A 16989-nucleotide genomic window follows, 5' to 3' on the forward strand; every position below is an offset into this window, starting at 1 on the left:
TTATATTAGCTTTTTTTCTTGTAGTTATATTGTTATCTTTGTGGTCTGGTTCATACAAAATGCTTTGTAACCAGATACCTTTCTTCCTTTATTGGTGCTATTGATTTTTTGAGCCTAGGTTGTGGAATTTACTTTCATTCTTTTTACCATTTATCTCATTTGTTTGGGCTCATAATTTTGACCCGTTGAAATTCTTTTGAATTAGCTTTCAGAGAAATTAGATGCTCCTTAGACCTGGAGGAGTGTCTTTTCATCTGGAAGCATGTGAGGTATACCTGGGACATTTCTTATTCTCTATATTTGTTATACATCTGAGATGTAGCCTGCTATATTGCATCCTCCAAAAATTTACCCTGGGATATACATATTGGTCATTTCCTATTTATCCTGAATATACCTTGTTTCTAAATATTTGTTTTCATGTTGTCTCCCTGTAAATTTAATGTAAGGTTAATGGTAGGTGGGGGAAGAATTAAAGATCCTCCCCGCCCATTAACAGGCCTCAGATACCTCTTGTTAATTTCTGATGAGGCACTGGGAAATGAAGGTCATGCCCTCCAACCCTGAAAATAATATGTATACTCTGAAATGAGGCTTTGCTTTGGGGGTTATTTTTTGGAAGAAGGTTCATGTGCCAGATGAGACTGAGTAGCAGGTAAGGAGACCCACAGCTTTGAAAACCCAGAAGTTGGTGCTACTCTCTGGTAAATATATATATATATATAGTCTGTGTTCAGACAGTTGGAAGCCCTGTCTGTTGGTCTTTCTGTTTGTAGTATCTCCTTGCAGTTTCTGTTTGTATTTTCTCTGAAGTTCAAGATGCTGACTTTTTACCCTGAACTAAGTAATGATATATGTGCTCGATTAAAGTATATTGTTTACCCCTCAAAAGTTGTTTTTGTTGTAGAAAAGCAGATCTAAGAACTTGCAGCAGGCCCTCTTGTGTATGCCAGGATTCTTGCTGTTACACTCCCCCATTAGATTGTGAGCTCCTCAAGGACAAGAACAGTCTTTTTCCATTTTCTTTGATTCTCACTGCGTAGTACAGTGCCTGGCACATGATTAGCACTTAATAAATACTTATTGGCTGTCTGAGATGAGTGTATGTTGGATTACTTTTCCCTTTTAGTGGAGTGGGGGTTATGTCATAGGTTTGTCCATTTAGACACTTGGACCCAACACCCACAATGAATGAGTGAGTGAAAAAGCACTTACTAAGCAATGATCATATGTCAAGCACCATGCCAAGTTCTAAGGACATGTAGGTGTTATTTGTCCTTATTTTTCAAAGAGAACAAATGACATCATGAGTGATGTCTTGACTTGTATGTAAATTGGGTTTAAGTCAGGCAGAACTGCCCAAAGTCCTCAGCCTCATTCTCTCTTCCTGAGTCATCAAAGTCCAGTGACAGGACAAAGTCTAAAGACAGAAACAAAAGAGGACAGTCCCTGCTATCCTCAAGAACTGTCCTACTTCTCGAAGAATCCAGGACAATTACACATAGGGGAGTGGTGCCCAAGGACTGATATTTGTTTGGAAATTTATAAGGATAGTGAATCAAGTCGAAGGAGAGAAGATTGACATAGACTTACTAGGAGCCAGTTCTTGATGTAGTGTATAATTGAGGGCATCGATAATCAGGACAGTAGAGCTATAGAATGGGAATTCCAGAGACAAAGTAACCTCCCTACAATAATCCTAGGTTGTAGGTGCTATCATTCCCATTTTACAGAGGAGAAAATTAAATCAGACAGATTGGATGGCTACCTAGGATCACAAAGCTAGCAAGTATATGAGGTTGGATGTCAACTTAGGTCTTCCTGATACTAGGCCCATGTTTTATATACAAAGTAGTTAAATAATAAATAGGTAGTCTGGGAGAGAAGACACTAGAATTTGAAGAGATCAGAAGGCACCAGCATTTGGAGGGTGCATATATTCATGCAGAAGACGGTGCTTGAGCTGCATATTAAAAGACAAGGACTTTACTAAGAATAGATGTGAAGGGGAAGTACATCATAGGTATGTAAAAAGGAAGAGAGATAGGAGATGGAGTACTTTGTGTGAACAACAGAAAGAAAGCCAGTTGGGTCGGATTGTGGGATGAGGTAGGTGATTGGGTTTCCAATGTGGCTGGAAAGATAGGTTGGTACAAGGTAGCTCTTTAAAAGACAAAGAGAGGAATTTCTACTTTTTCTTAGTGGCACAAGGAAGCTCATGGAATTGACTAAGTAGAGGAGTCACATGGCCAGGCCTCAGTTTATAGAAATTATTTTGATAGCAGTGTGAAGATGGAATGAAATTGAGAGAGTTGAAGCGATTGAGAGGCTCTTGCAATAACCTAGGCAAGAACTTATAAAGGCCTGTACTAAAGTGGTAACTGAGTAGAGTCAGATGTAAGAGACGTAGAGGTGTTAACAGTGAGATTTTTCAACTAATTGGTTATATGGGGTGAGAGGAAGGGAGGTTATGATGATGTAATCTGAGAATGATACTGAGTTTACAAACTTGGGTAGCTGGAAGGATGGCAATACCTTCCACAAAGAGAGGAAAATTTGGAAGAAAGGAAGGTTTAAGGGACAAGATAGTCAGTTGAACCTTAGATACCTCTGGGGATATCCAATTTGAAATTTCCAGCATGTAGTTAGTGCTGTAATACTCAAGTTTAGGTGAGATACCATGAATGTGTGAGTGTATTAATAAATAAATAAACAAACAAACAAACAAAAAATCAATAAATAAACACACGCGTACATCTGTATATGTACATGTACACATATAACATACATGTACACATAAATTGATGGATATGTGAATATATGTTTCTATATATAGAATATATGTATATAGATCTATATGTCGATATAGATAGATAGATGATAGATAGATAGATAGACAGATAGATCGATAGATAGATATCATCATCTTCATAGAGATGATAGTTAACTAAATCCATGGAAGTTGATGAAGTTGCCAGGGAGTTTCTAGAGACAAAACGAAAGAAAATCTAGGAAAGAACCTTGGGTTACACCCCTGGTGTGACATGGATGATGTGTCCACAAAGAAAACTAATAAAGAGCATTCAGACAGGGAGGAGATGAAACAGGAGAACAATGTCACAAAACCAGAGAGAGGAGGGAGTATCCAATATCCAGCAGAGAGACCAAAAGGGATTAAAACTCAGAAAAGACCACCAAATTTAACAATTTTAGAGAGAAAAAGGTTTCAGTTGAACATGAAGTCAGAAGTCAGCTTTTAAGGGTTTGAGGATTAACTGAAAGTAAAAGAAGGGGAGGCCACAAAGGTAAATACCTTTTCCCAGTAGTATGACTGAGAAAGGAAGGGAAGGTATAGGATATTTATTGCTTGAAGGAATGGTTGAGTGCAGTTTTTTTTTCTAAAGAATTGTGGAAAAGAGCATGTTTGAGGGAAATAAAAGCAATAGGGAGAAAGGGGATGATTGTAGATGTAATCTTTTGAAGAAGATTCGAGGGGAAGAGATTAAAATGTACATGTAGAAGGGTTGGCTTTGGTAAGGACTTGTTAAATACTGGGGAGGAAAAGAGAGTGGGAAATGATGTCTCCTCTATCTCATTCTATGCCCTTGCAGGGCTATCCCCCTAATTTTGACCCTTATCTCTTTCCTGGAGGATCATAACAATAGACTTAAACTAGTTTCCCTGTCTCATCTCTTGCCTCTCCAACTCATCTCCCATACAGCAGTCAAAGTGATATTCTTAAATCAAAGGTCTTATCATATCACTTCTGCTCAATAATCCTGGCTCCTGATTGCCTCTAGTTTTAAATATAAATTCTTCTATTTGGCATTACATCATGGCTCCAACATGCCAGCTCAGAATTTATAAATTACTCTCATTCATGATATCTATAGTATGGTCAAATAATTCTGGCTGTACCTCATGCATGACATTTTATTTCTCATGTCCATATCTTTCCATAGGCTGTCCCCCATATTTGGAATACACTTGCCTCCTCCAACTTGACTCTTAGAACCTCTAGTTTTCTCCAAGCTTACCTCCAACAGCCCCATCTGCATGAGACCTTTTCTGTTCTCCAGCTGTTAATGCCTCACCTCCTCCCTTCTATGACCTTTTATTGATTTTGTACGTATTCTATGTATACTAGAAGTGTAAAGAACATTATAGGCTGTTTGTGACAATATGAATACTTATTGTCTCACCCAAGAGAATGTGAGCTCCTTGAGGTCAGAGTCAGCCAATCAGTCAACAAACATTTTTAAGTTACCTACTATGTACGAGGTACTGTGCTAAATGCTGTGGATACAAAAGAGACAAAAGACAGTTCCTGCCCTCAAGGAACTCACAATCTAAGGGGGGGAGGAGACAAGGAGCAAACAGATATATACAAACAAACCATATAGACGATAAAAAGGAAATAATGAAGACAACTAGAGAGACTTGTCTGAGGTAAAAAATTAAGGACTAGAGAGCCTTAGCCAAAGTCACACAGGCAGTAAGCACCAGGGAGAATCTGAACAGAAGTCAGCCTCCAAGAGCAGCACTCTGATAATTTCACTACAACATTTTTTTCTAGTTTGGATGCTTGCTTTGGGTAGGGGTTTGTTCAACTCAATCAATGCTATCCAGTCCAGATTGCACTTCAGATCAAATAATAAAGAAACTTTTATTAAGTTTCCTGTATGCTGTTATATGCACACAAAGACAAAGATAAATTTTACTTCATCTTCTACCAGAAACCTTTCCTAACCTCTCTTAGTTCTAATAGAGAGAACATCCATTCAAAAATATTGACTATACCGGATTAGTGAACTATTTTATTGAAATGTAGAATTTATATGTAGCCTCAGATACGACTCTATAGCCTCAGCTTAGAAGCTGTACATAGGAGAGTGTGCCAGAGAATTACATCTAGAACTAGAGGACCTGAGTTCAAATCCCGACTCTGAATCTTTCTGTCTGTGTAACCATGAACAAGTTACTTGACTTCCCTGGACCTTAGTATCCTCATCTGTCAAAGGAAGAGGTTAGCTTCCCTGGGACTCAGTTTCCTCTTCTGTAAAATAAAGCTGGACTTTATGACCTCTGAAGTCCCTTCTAATCTAGATTTGTAATCCTAATGTTCATGGATCAGAGGGTAGAGAGGAAATCTGAATGAAAAGAGGGAACAGCGGCTGAGGGTGGCAGGCATGCAAGAAGAAAGGGTAAGGGTTTTAAATGTACCTATTTTAAGAAGTCATGACCTTTGGTAATTAAAGTTTTATGACTTGATAAAATGTTTCCAATGATTAATGGTCAATGTGCACAGGTATCTAGAATAGGTAAATATTGAACTAAATAAATCTGGAGTCCTTTTCAGCTCTGCTACCATACAATTCTCTGTAGATATCTGAAGAGCACCTTAGTTTCTGCGTAGAGCAAGACTATAAGTGACATCTGTCTTGTTCTCCTCTACCATTCATCACACATTCCCTTCTTTTGAGAAAACTTCACAAAGCCCTTTACTTGGCTGTGCTCTCTAAGACTAGCTTCTTTTCTCAACTAGTTCTTGGAAGCTGTCTCATTTAAAATAAATTTATCCTGGTGTTTGAGGGATTCTTCAAACTGAAGGCTGAAAATAGAACAGAGAACATGGAGGCCTGTGCTGAAACATCACTACACAATGAATCAATGCTTAGCACAGTACTTGACACATTCTTAATCCATGTTTCTTGATCGATTGATTGAAGCAATTATCATTGCGGGCTAAGTTCACCATTGACTTTCCTTAATTCACTTATAGGATCCTCCCCCTCCTACACTTTTATGCTGTCTCTCATGTCACCCATGCACTAGTTTTTGTTTGGTCAGATTTGTGACTTCAACCACTTCATTAAAATCTACTATGGAAACTCTCTTTAGTAAAGTGGATATGTGGTTATACAAATCCAGTTGTACTGGAGCACTGAGAGCTTCAGTGTTCCAGGTCACAAAACAATATGTGTTAGAGGAAAAACCTGAAACCAGCTCTTTCTGACTGAAATTTTGATCCTCTATTCACTAGATGCTATGCTGCCTCTTCATCAGATTTTAGGAATAGGTATTCATAGAAATTTGAATTTGGGGGATAGGGCTAGAAATTGGATCTATAATTTCATTATTATACAGAAGTCTTATATGAGGAAACTCCTTCAGAAGTAGTTTACCTTCTTTGCAATTTATAATCTTAGAGTTGCTAAGAACACTGAGAGGGTAAGTGATTTGCCTAGGGGCACACAGTCAGCATGTACCAGATCCATACTTGAACTCAAATTTTCTAAGGCCAGCTCTGCTTTGCTATGCTCATTTTCAATTCTGGGTATATTTAGAAATATTAATTTTGAAAGCCTGCAAAACTCCCATGAGTTTATATTAAGGGAACAATTATTCAGGTCTCTCAAGTACCTAAAAGACTAGGGAAGATTGTGCCTTTGCAAAAGGCTTGCTGAAATATAAAGCTGTCTTGTGATAGAATATTTCACTGTTTGTCTTACAATCCCCACTGTTTTGAGATGTGGATGTCATTTGCAACCCTTCTTGGAAGAATGGGGAGAAAAAAACAGGGCCAAAGTTAATCACCACTCTCCAGTGTGAGAATATCAACTCATTAGAATACTACTGGGGGGAAGGTACTCTCCATAGTGATATCACCTCCTGTAGTCCCCATGAGATTTTGTGTGGGAAATTTGTGGTTAGGGTATTAATTATGGTATTGGAAGAAAAAAATATCTTGGAGAGTAAGCCATTAAAAAAAAAAGCAACTTCACACTCTAATTAGCACACCCACATGATCTTTTATCCCCAGGGGTAAAGCGTTAAGTTTAGGGTACTTTACTGTTTTTCTTAACATATATGTATATGTATATGCACACATACATGTATATGCATATGTGTACATACACATATGTATCAATGCACACATACATACATACACCTCTTCATACATGCATATATTTATATGTACATGTGTGTGTGTGTATACACGTATGGAAATTAGATCTCATCATCTTGTGGTCCTTCCCTTTTGGTAAAGCCTGGATCTGAGAATATGGGCTTTTACTTTGAGTCATTCTAGTTCTCATTTGTCACCAACATTCCTTCTCTAGTCACAGTTACATATTATTTCTCTATTTAAAAAATGTCAGTAATATAGTAAAACTAGTTATTTTGGTTGAAAGCTCCCTCTCTTGTTGATCAAAGTCTTGAGAATTACTTTTTAAATCCCATATATGTTAGACTGAGAACTCACTTAACTTTAGAATAGAAATAAGATTCCCCCAGATAGTTGAAGGGGTGATTAGAAAGTAATGAGGCTGTTTCCTTAAACTATCTACAAAAGCCCCTGGTGTCACTTCCTAGTTTCTCCTTAAACTGCCATGAACAATAACTAACCAGAACCTACTCCAGTGCTCCTCTGTGAAGATAGGGTTCAATAACTCTTTCAGTATTCCCCATCCCCACCCCTTCCAGGGGGACTGAAGAAATCCACTATTCTTTCTTACCAGAACAAATGTGCAGTTTTTTCCCTTTCTTCGTGACATAAAGGAACACTGACACAATACTGTACTTCAGGAGAGTGTTTTTCTTGCAGAAGATGGAACTTTGGGGAAAGACATCACAGTGCCTGCCAATCAATAACCCAATAACAGTAACCCTGTTGTATTGTCCAGAGCCAGGAGATCAGCTCAAAAAATGACATCTGCTTTCCCCTAGGTTTCCCTAGAGTTGGCCAATAGAACAGATGCTGTCTGAAATCACAACCAGAGGAAGGAAAAAAAAGCATAACAACAAAAACAAAAATTGTCCAAAACAAAAAGCAAATCTATTTCTCCATCCTGGTTACCAGTTACTCTATTGCTTTTTATAGTAAGCATTCAAACAGTTAGAAGTAAGACTGTCATGGAATAAAGTGTTTTTGACTCTTCTCTTTTAATTCAATAGGAAAGAGTAAATGGGAGATGGGAGATGGAAGATATCTGACACTACTATCTGGTCTGCTTTTATTTCTTAATGACATTGTAGTTGAGCATGGAAAGGCAGAAATGAAATATATGCTTCCTAGCTTATTTTGTCCTCAGTAAAATGCCAGTCACCTACTTGAGAAACTGAAAGTCTTTTCTTCAAGTTTTATCCTTAAAAATCTTTTAAAGAATTCTGTAATAGTAACAGGCATTAAACCAATAATGTATCTTGAATGTCTAATTGTGGAAAGATTATTCCTTTCTGAAATTACCTTTGGTCCTTAAGCTTTAGCTGCTGTTATGAAATTTGACCTGAAGGTGGCAACATTGAATAACATTCTGCAAAATGTTCTTTTGCCAAACCTTTTATGAGTGCCCTTAATTAAAGTTTCATATTTTAAAATGAACATCTCCTCCCCCTCTCCCCACCATTTATTCACTATATGAGAGAAAATAGAATGTGGACACATTACTTTTGCATTCGGTAACCTTGAATGGACATGTTAAGAGAAAGTGTAACTTAGGAGAGCAAAACCTAACCTAGATGAAGGACTGATGAGGAAGTCTGGTGCAGCTTTTCAGCACAAGGGTTGTTGTAAACACATGCGTTGCTTTCCATGAAATTTACATCAGTAGAGGTGCTCAGCCATAAGTGAAAATCACTGCTGGTTCTTTTGAAGCAAAACTGGTATTCATGCCACAGTCTGGCATTGGCTGTGTGTTCAGTAAATAAGCTGTTTTATAATGAGCTGCGTTAATCAAGTAATAAGATGTGCCTTTTAGAGTGTTTCTCTAAATGGCATCTTGGGAATACTGCACAATACCATAAAAATGGGCAGCATCTACAGAATCTTCAGGGAACACTAACTACCAGCACATCCCTTGGGTGCCTGCAATGGTTTTATTTTTCTCTCCTTTCAGTCTAGGATCTCAGCCCACTTAATACATAATATCCCACTAATTTATGTTCATATAAATCTTCAGAACTCTACCTTTAAATGGAAAGGTAGCAAGGATTGTTTCAGGGAGGTTAATTGACTTGTATAGAGTTGGTCAGTGGTAAAGCCAGAAATACAATTCTGGATTTTTAATCTCCAAACCATGACAACTGCTCACGCCTACAATACTATAATTTTATTTATATATGTACCTGGGACAGGGTTGACAGTAGACTATAAGACTTAGTGTGAGTTTTTTCTGACTATGGACAAATTTTGGGTAATACAATTTTGCCTAGGTGGTATCTGATTTGACACAATAATAATACATATTTATATAGAATTTTAAGATTTAAAAAACACTTTTGTTTTAACAATACTATGAGGTAGGAAACAAGCATAGTTATCTCATTTGGCAGATGAGGGAACAAAGACTCAGAAAAGTGAAGTAAATTGTACAAAGTTCTTGGTGCATAAGTTGATAAAGTGAGAATGAAACTAGGTAGTGAGTGAGGAGTAGAGAGATCCAGGAGTCATTTACATAGAGATACAAGTAGGTGCTCCACTTCCCTTTCATTCCCTTCTTAACCTCTTACAATCTGGCTTCTGACTTCATCATTCCACCAAAAATGCTCTTTCCTAAGTTAAAATAAAAGGTAGCTGGTGGTGTAGTGGATAAAGCAAAGCCCAAGAGTCAGGAGTACCTGAGTTCAAATTCAGCCTCCGACACTTACAGGTAGGTGTATGACCCTGTACAAGTCACTTAACCCCAATTGTCTCAAACAAAAAAAAAAAAAAAAAAGAAAAAAGGTAAATCCCAGAGGCAGGATTTGAACACAGGTCTTTTGACTTCTGAAGTTCCTTTTAAATTTCAGCCTCAGACACTTACTAACTGTATGAGCCTAGACAAATCACTTAATCACTTTCTACCTCAAGTTTCCTCATCTGTAAAATGAGAATAATGATAATATTGACCCTCGCTCCCTCCACCTAGGGTCACTGAGGGGACAAAATTATATAACACTTATAAAACATTTTGCAGATCTTAAAACACTATTTTTTATTGTTATTATTATTTTCACACAATCATAGATTTAGAGCTAGAAGCTACCTTTGGGACATTCAAGTATGACCAGTTTATTTTACAGATGAGAACACTCAGGCACAGAGAGTTCTGACTTTGTCCCATAAGCAGTAAGTGTTTGAACTCAGAATTTGAACTCAGATCTTTCTGTTTCCTAATTGTAGTATCTAATCCACTATATTCAGTGGTTTTCTCATAATTAGCAGTCATACTACATAAGAGAGTTTACGTAGGTTAATTGTCAAATATAAAATGCTATGTTTTTTAAATAAAATACACATATAAAAATTGATTCAATTTTCTTAAGAATACTGTCCACTAAAATTTACAAGATAACTTTAAAAGAGGAATCTTAAAAGGACAATAAACATTGGTAAGCAGGAAAAAGCTACAAGATCAGGTTAAAAGGGGAATGAACAAAAGAGAATCAGGCTAGTGGATATAACTGATTGATCGATCAAACAAAAAGCATTTTTTAAGCATTTAATATGGCCCAGAAACCTTTTTAATTGCTGGGGACAAGAGAGGGAGGGGACACTTCCTTGTCATTTAAGAGTTATTATTCTAAAGGGAGAGGCAACATATAAAATCAATGGGTATATATAAGATATATAGGGAGTATATGAGTAATAATTTCAGAGAGGACTTGATTGAGGACCAAATGAGGGGACCACGAAGAGTCTCTTGAATAAGATGGGATTTCAAGAGGAGGGCAAAGCTAGTAGGGGGACAGGAGGAGGAAGGAATACCTGGGTAAATTGAGGTGAGAATTAAAAGAAAACTGAAATGCCATTGAAGCAGGAAGAAGATCTGCAAGACTTTCTTTGAGGCAGCATTTTGTGAAGGATGTATGGCATTGTGAAAAGAACAATGGTGAGAGAGTCATAAAGCATATATCTAAGTCCTGTGTCCAAAGCCTGCCAGCTGAGTGAATTTGGATATGTTTCTTCTTTCAGCCTCAATTTCTTCATCTGTAAAAGAAGTCTAATGATTTTTATATTACAGACCTCACTGGGATGTTGTGAGGAAAGAACTCTGTGCATCTTAAAACTCTTTATGAACTTGAACTATGTTAATTTCCACAAACTATTATTTAATTCAATCAGACATTTATTCAGCCCTTATGAGGTACAAGGCACTGTACTAGGTGCTGATGATACAAAGAATAAAATGAAAAAAGTTTACTTACATTCTACCCAGGAGAAGAATAAAAAACGGAGTTTGAGTGGGGAAAAAGGCACTAATAGTTTGGACAACAGGGAGAAATTCTTAGAAGTGGAGTCGGAACTAAACCTTGAAAGAAGATGAAGCTTCTAAATGATGAGGAAAAGGAGAGAGTGCATGTTAGGCATGGAAAAGTTAGGAATGTAGGAAAGAAAGTACAGAGATGGCAGAAGAATGTCAAGTTCGGAGAAGAGTGGCTGGCTCATTTATTATGAGTTAGAGAGGATCACAGATATTATTCACAAGGTTTAATGAAACGTATACATTTCAGGATCATACTAGGTTGTCATAAACTTCACCACATCGTGTAAGAGCCAGATACTACTCAGCCACTCCTTGGTAGGCTACTCTCTAAATTGTCCCTGGGAAAGGAGACCTTGACCAATTAACTCTCTTTGGCTTAGGCTGGAAGAGCTCTTATTTCTTTCAGAGCTAAGTACCCAATGACACAGAGGACTCTGAAGCCAGGACTTGTGTCATCTCGATTACCAATACATTTTTCTCAGGTGCAACTTGGACCTTAAGAGGCATACACTTCCAACTGCTTCTTAGCTGTCATTACTGTCATCTAAGTTCCAAGTTCCAAATCCCCAACTCTCTTGTACCAGCTGTGCAGAATGTTCTAATTCCTAGAATCACAAAGTGAAGTATCACTAATTGTGTATATATATATATATATACACACATATACCTGTGTATATGTATGTATGTATATATGTACATGCTTACATACACACACAGATATATATATATATATATATGTAAGACAAAGTAGGGTACTTGAAAGCGGTTTTTTCCCTTAAAAATATTTCCACTAAAGAAATCTCTCTAAAGAAAGCTCTAAAAATAGGAATAATGTAATGTTGACATGACAGTCTCTAAAGTGCTTATTTTATTTATCTTCAATAGTACTGCTTAGCAGCTTAGATGTGGGTAATGAATAATCATATGGGATTACCTTTATATTTTTTCTGGAACTACAATTTTAATCATAAGTATACTCCTTCCAATGTGGCAAATCACAAACCTTCCCATCTTTTGAACTTTTATTTGTGCCTTTTCATAATTTATACAGGGCAGCATTTATATCTCTTGCTAATGTGTGGATACCACAAAATCATATGGGCTGTCCATCAGTTATTCTTCATTCTTGCTACATCAAGTCCACAAGTTTCTTTTTTTTCAGATATATGGAAAATCATATCAGAAGTAAAGGAAAAAAGGATTTATTAAGGAACTACTATGTGCTAGGCACTGTGTTAAGTACTTTTATAATTGTAAAATTATCTCAAATTTTAATTGAGGAAAACTGAGGCAGACAGAGGTTAAGTGACATGCTCAGGGTTATACAGTTATTAAGTATCTGAGGATGGATTTGAACTCACGTCCTTCTGATTCCAAACCCAGTGCTTTATACACTGAGTCACGTAGCTGTCTCTATGCCCTTAAAATCAAATGGCCTTCAACACAGACTTCCTCTGCATATTTGATCAAAATCTATCTGCTGTTTTCATCATTGCTTTCTTTAGTGCTAGTTCTACTTCTTCAAGAAGAACAGTGTGGATTGTGATATTTTACTCCAAATGTGATCAATGTCTTTATGGGGGAAAAATTGTTATAGAAATATTGGTAGATGTATCCTTTTTTTTTTTTTTTTGGTTCTTTAAGTTCCATTCTGTAATGGTAATTTAAAGAATGTAATGGTAATTTTAATGGGAAGATCTTTCCCATTCATTAATAGGCCCGTGTGACCTGCCTGGGTCACATGGAAGCCTGAATCACATGAATCTGTGGTGGGAGGAACTTGCTGAACGGGTGGAACAGGAAGGGATGGAGCAGGAAGGGGTGGAGCATAGCTGAAAGTTGATTAGAGAGCAGTCAGAGCTGAGAAAGGCAGCAACTAGTGTGAATGGGAGAGACTGTTGGTGATTTGTTTAAGGGAGCTGGTCTGTGGGAAGCCTAACAGAGGGAAGACTTGGAAATAGTGTTGCCCTCTGCATTGTTATTGCATAGATTTCTTGGTTGCTATGATAGATTTGGCTTTCTGGTGTCTGAATGAATGTTTTTCTTATGCTTTCAGTATGGAGATTCTGTTATACTTTGTGATTCAGAACTATGCTGGCATATTCATAGTCACTGTTGGTGCTGTGGATGTTGCCTTGGTGATACCCATTCTTAGACCATCTTATGGTATTCTCATTTATTTAACTTCTTACCAAGCTTTCTCTAAGCTTGCTTTTGCTCTCCACTTTCCCTCCCCTTCCCCGTTGTATAAGATAATATTTGTCATACTCTTTCACCATATTCCTTAATTCTTTTATTTATCAAATTCCATAATTTACAAATTAACTCACTGGATGAGGTAATTTCAATGTTCATTTGGTTTTCTTGTTGTGGCTATTAATTTAGATAAGTTAAACTAACTTATCCATCTAGATTCTTTTACCCTTTTCTATTTTGAAATGTTAGGTGGGGTTGAGAGGATTCGTTTTTTAAATAGGTCAAATTGGTGTAACTTCAATTGCATTTGTCTTTTTATTTTTGTTCTTTTTATTTGGCATTGATTTTAATCTATGCTATAACAAGCTAAAGGTCTGATCACATATAGGTCACTTATATAGAAGTGACTTCTCCATTAATAACTGAACATTTATTAACTGTTAGAATATAATAAATTTTATTTTGGGGGATGATATTTGATGTCTGGCATCTCTCTCTTCTTAGTGAAAGTATTCATCAATAAAGTTTGGCATATTTTGTTTCTTTTTTCTACATAGTCAGACAGCCAGGCACTCAAGAAGCACTTGTGAAATGTTAGGCATCCTGTTAAGGGCTGGGAATAAAAAGAAGAGGAAAGCAGTCCTTGTCCTCAAGGAGCTTGCATTCTAATGGTGGGATGTGGAATGAGGAGGGGGGAAAGACACTATGTAAGTAAATGGGAAAATGCAAAATAGATTCAGAGAAGATAGAAGAAGTGGAAGGCAGTATGAATTAGGAGAAGTGGGACAGGTTTCCTGAAGTAGGTGAACTGTGCTGAGTCTTGACAGAAATCAGGGAAAGTAAAAAGCAGAAGTGAGGGGGCAGAGAATCCCACCAATGAAGGAGAGTCAATGCTAAGAAAAAGAGATTGGAGATGGAGTGTTATGTTCCTGGAACTGCAAGAAAACCAATGTGTTTGGATCATAAAATTCATGGAAGAAGGGTGTGAATAATGGAAAAGTAGGAATGCTTTAAGGTGTGAAGAGTTTCAAATGTCAAACAAAAGAATTCATATTTAATCCTATTGGTAATCTTCCTCTATTATTTTAAATCTGACTCCATACAATACATCACCTCCACCTCTACAAGTTCCTCTCCTTGCCACTTGCCCCAACCAACAACCCCACAGCCACAGAGAACTAAAATGAGTTACAGCAACATGGAGTTCTCAGAAGTCTTCAGAATCACCGCATGCAAGAACCATGGTGGTACAATGTTTATTGGAGGATTAAGTTGGGATTCAAGCAAGAAAGATCTCATTGGATACCTGTCTCATTTTGTAGAGGTTGTAAATTAAAACAGACCCTGTGACATGAAGATTGAGTGACTTCAGATTTGTACTTTTCAGAGATGTTGCCAGTGTTAATAAGTTCTTGGAACTTAAAGAACATGAGCTGGATAGCCAGTTGATAGATCCAAAAAGGGATAACGCTTTAAAGGAAAAGAGCCCCTCTCCCCAAAAAAAGTATTTGTTAGTGGATTGAGCCTAGATATACTGGAAGAATAAATATTTTGGAGCATTTGGAGGGATTGAGAATATTGAACTTCCTATACACACGAAAACAAATGAAAGAAAAGGATTCTGTTTTATCACGTACACAGATAAAGAAGCAGTAAAGAAATTATTAGAAAATAGATCATCAGACTGGTTTTGAGAAGTGTGACATCAAAGTTGCCCAGTCTAAAAGAGGCATATAGGCAACAACAGCAACAATGGAAAAGAGTGGAACTTCAGCTGGCAAATAAATGAAAGTAGGGATTGTGCCTGAGGTCAGGGTCAAAACTGGAACCAAGGAATTAATATCTATTATGATCAAGGTTGTGGAGATTATGATGAAGCCTACAGTGGTGATCAAAACTATAGTGGCTATGGTGGGTATGGTTATACTGCGTATAATTATGAGAGCTATGGATGTGGACCAGGATAGGCAGAATACAATGGTCAACAAAGCAGGAATAGCAAAGCATCTAGAGGGGGTGGTAATCATCAAAACAATTACCTTCACATTAAAGGAGGACATGGAGAAAACATGTGCAGATGCTACAGCAACATATTTTGCAGGATGTTGGCATTAAATGGAGAGTGGTCTTCTAGTGATCTGAGATGACTATTTTGTAAAAGACTTTTAATGCACATGACACAACTATGTCTAATTATATGTAACTGCTGATTTAGTTTTTTTTTGTTTTTACTTTGTCCTTTGCCATCTGTGTTATGACAAATGTAGATTTGTGTTTATACAAATTTTATTTGCATAATTTCATGTTAAATGATTCTCAAAAATAAATTACTTGTGATTGTTTTTCTGAGTCAGGTACTAAATAGCTTTGAAAAAATGTAATTTTGAGTAAGCAATATTTGAGGAACAGTTTATTTTCTAGAGAGTCAAGGACAGTGGGGAGAAACAGTGGCCCTTTATAAATAGCAAGCAGCAGACTTTGCCTTAGTTTCTTAATTCTCTTGATGATATCTACGCCAGGGGTGGGGAACCTGTGGTCTCAAGCCCATATATGGCCTTCTAGGTTCTTGGGTACAGCCTTTTGACTGAGTCCAAGTTTTACAGAACAAATCCTTTTATTAAGGGGATTTGGTCTATGAAGTTTGGATTCAGTCAAAGGACCACACCTGAGTACCTAGAGGGTCACATGTGGCCTTGAGGCTACAGGTTCCCTACCCTTGGTCTATGCTAAGGATTCATGGCCATGTTTCAAATAACCATAGATCCTACCATGCAACTGAACAGTGTCCCTCACAAGCATTCTTGAGATCTTTGTGATGTGAAATGCTAATTCACAACAGCTATGTTGTGAATAGCTGATATTGTTTCTATTAGGTCACAGATCTCTTAACTTTTATTTTCAAGAGGAGCACCTTTTTATCAAACACCATAAAGCATGTCTTTTATGAATTGACAAGATGCTTTGAGACTATTTGGGGAAAAATACCAAAACACCCATCCATTATGATTACTTGACACTTGCATTGAATGCGAGTATAATTCAAAATGCATATTTCTGTATCCATTGAAACTAGATCACAGATCAATATGGGCAAGACTTTCACTATAGAATTGTAAGTAAATAAATTGTACTCTGAAGTAGTGCATGACATCATTGCCACTGTGAAACCATAAATAGCTTTTTCTTTTGGACCACGTATTTGGAAAGTTTAGTAGAGTTAGGGCTTTTGTTGTAAAAGATTTCTTGGAAAAGTCATGATAGTAAATTCTATAAACTCACATATTGCTAAGTACTCTAAATAAATTTGTTTTTCCATTTTTAAATGAAAAAATATCCTAGTAGTAGTAGTAATAGAGAGTCACAGGAGCTCATTGAGAGTAGTGGAAGGGAGTGGTTGATTTGACCAGATCCACTCTTTAGAAAAATCACCTTATCAGCTGAGTGGAGGATGGATTGATATGGGAAGAGATAAGAAGTTAGGAGACCAGTTAGAAGACTATTAACAAGAGTGTAGGTAAGAAGTGATGAGGCTGTAAACAATGGG

At 37.0% G+C, this 16989-nt stretch overlaps 1 long non-coding RNA gene and 1 pseudogene across 3 annotated transcripts in view; both read left to right on the top strand.

Moving 5' to 3' along the window:
- The window catches only part of LOC140527323 (uncharacterized), a 357549-nt gene that overhangs the window by 168013 nt on the left and 172547 nt on the right, over nucleotides 1-16989 (top strand). The window lies entirely within an intron of this gene.
- On the top strand, nucleotides 12948-15787 carry LOC140523895 (heterogeneous nuclear ribonucleoprotein D-like pseudogene; annotated as a pseudogene).

The sequence above is a fragment of the Notamacropus eugenii genome, chromosome 2 (assembly GCF_028372415.1).
Source record: "Notamacropus eugenii isolate mMacEug1 chromosome 2, mMacEug1.pri_v2, whole genome shotgun sequence".
Taxonomy (NCBI): Eukaryota; Metazoa; Chordata; class Mammalia; order Diprotodontia; family Macropodidae; genus Notamacropus; species Notamacropus eugenii.